This window comes from Ylistrum balloti, unplaced genomic scaffold, assembly GCF_031769215.1.
Source record: "Ylistrum balloti isolate Yb309-2 unplaced genomic scaffold, AGI_CSIRO_Ybal_v1 Utg370090, whole genome shotgun sequence".
NCBI lineage: Eukaryota > Metazoa > Mollusca > Bivalvia > Pectinida > Pectinidae > Ylistrum > Ylistrum balloti.
The window spans coordinates 438,418-440,895 of record NW_026782122.1 but is presented as its reverse complement, the minus strand read 5'-3'; positions in this window follow the sequence as shown (position 1 = coordinate 440,895).

Here is a 2,478-nt window from a genome sequence, read left to right as displayed (position 1 = left end):
ATGTAAACTCAGTAAATGTACCGATGTAAACTCAGTAAATGTACCGATGTAAACTCAGTAAATGTACCGATGTAAACTCAGTAAATGAACCGATGTAAACTCAGTAAATGAACCGATGTAAACTCAGTAAATGTACCGATGTAAACTCAGTAAATGTACCAATATAAACCCAGTAAATGTACCGATGTAAACCCAGTAAATGTACCGATATAAGCTCGGTAAATGTATTTATGATATAAATGAATATATTGACATTACATGTTGATCACGTGTCTTGTTGTTTTGTCCTGTATGTAAAACATTGTAAATTACTATTGTGTATGTATAGTTAATTTCGTAGGGGCACTCAGAGAGACAAAACTGATTGTTATCCGTAAGATATACCAGTGTATGTAGCCGCGAGCCCTTCCTACACCCCTTATGAACCTTCAGTAGAATGTCATACCTGAGTGACTCCCAATCACATCTACCTTCTCACGGAAACAAAGTACAGTCAGCTTAGTCCCAGAAGGAAAATTCTCCCCAAACCATCGTTTAACGTGTTTTCTTGATTTTTGGATGTGTGTGAACGTGAACAAGTTAGCTTGACTATAGTAGCATATACATTGTATAAATAGTGTTTTAATGCGTTTACTATTAACTCTGGGTTAGTTTAGGTAAACTCGTAATCGACTATTTTAAACTGTTTTCAGTTAAAGTACCAAACAAGTCTATAATGTAAACGGTTACAATAGACTGAGATATTCGATAAAGCTAACAAGTAAAGAGTTGCACGTTCCGATCGAGATCCTACGGGCACCCTAAAATAGAAGTCGCACACAGGTACAAAGATTGTACGGGATATAGTGTGACTCTGTCTCATTCACCTGAGGTATATGAATGTCCGGATGTTAATGTGTGAAAAGAATTGATTGACTGAAATTAAGGCGCGCAGTACAGGTATGTGACAGACGACTGTATACAGGTATGTACAATTTTACTAACTGGTCACATGAACCGAAATATATGTAGTTTTATGATATTTTGAAGTTGTAAGTTTTGTCATTCGTTATCATTACAACATATCTGTTATTTAAAGAATAGCAAGTCTGCTGCACCCGTTTCCTAGTAACACTGTTGTGACTAGACACACTCGTCACTAATAAGTCGTGGCACATTACAAGTCCACGTAGGTCGTGGTTTCGAGTTCTGTTTTGTCCTGGAATACGTTCATGCAGAAACACTACACTTGCATACACGTTTGGTTTGATATGATAATGGCATGCTGTGGTTATGCCAAGATGGATACATGTTTCCTGTGTGTGTTTGACATGCATGTTGTCTTTCATAAAATAACGTAGAGACCTCTTCAATCAAATAACGTAGAGACCTCTTTAATCAGAAAACGTAGAGATCTCTTTAATCAGAAAACGTAGAGACCTCTTTAATCAGAAAACGTAGAGACCTCTTTAATCAGAAAACGTAGAGATCTCTTTAATCAGAAAACGTAGAGACCTCTTCAATCAAATAACGTAGAGACCTCTTTAATCAGAAAACGTAGAGATCTCTTTAATCAGAAAACGTAGAGACCTCTTCAATCAAATAACGTAGAGACCTCTTTAATCAGAAAACGTAGAGACCTCTTTAATCAGATAACTTAGAGATCTCTTGAAGCACAGATTGTGAACAGTCGAAGTGATTTTGTAAAGTTAACAAACAATTTTGAATACTTGTCAAACAACATGGATTTATCAACACAAACCTTTCATTATCTGCACGTGAACATGTTTTAAGATAATTATAATTTAAGATAAAAAAAAAAGCCTAATAAGGAATGACATAAATGGATTGTACAGAATATCAACGGACCACTGCATCACATTCTACGAAGTACAACTCGTATATCAATTCTTAGAAACTGACTCAGTTTTGTCAGACGTTTTCTAAGAAAAAAAATGACATACATATGTATACACCTGTATTTCTCGCTAACTGGTTTGAAAGAGAGTTCAATGAATTTGCAAACAATGCGATATTTTAGAGACCGTCAGCACGGCGAATCGACTAGTGAAATGTTATCATCTTGAGTACATTATATCTGTTATCGTGTTACTATTTTGTCACACTGTATACAAGATTCCTTACCATCTCGTCCACAACATACGTTAGTGTCAATAATACCATTCAACCATATCACTGGCTTCAGATGAAAATCATATTTATCTTAACGTTAAATGGGATTTTTATCATAGCATGTACCTCTAAGATCAACATTAATTATAAATCACTTTCATATCCCAGGAGATCAGTCGACAATCTATATCCCCCAGTACTAATTGCTAAATGCATAATTGATTATCTTTTGACTGTGGTTCGATATTTGAAAGTCAACAGGGTATAAGATGGAGTGACACTGTAAATGGATTACATATTCTACGGCCAGCAGCTACACGATGAAATGTGTTCCTGTAGATTCTATAATTATGATAGTATTTGTAT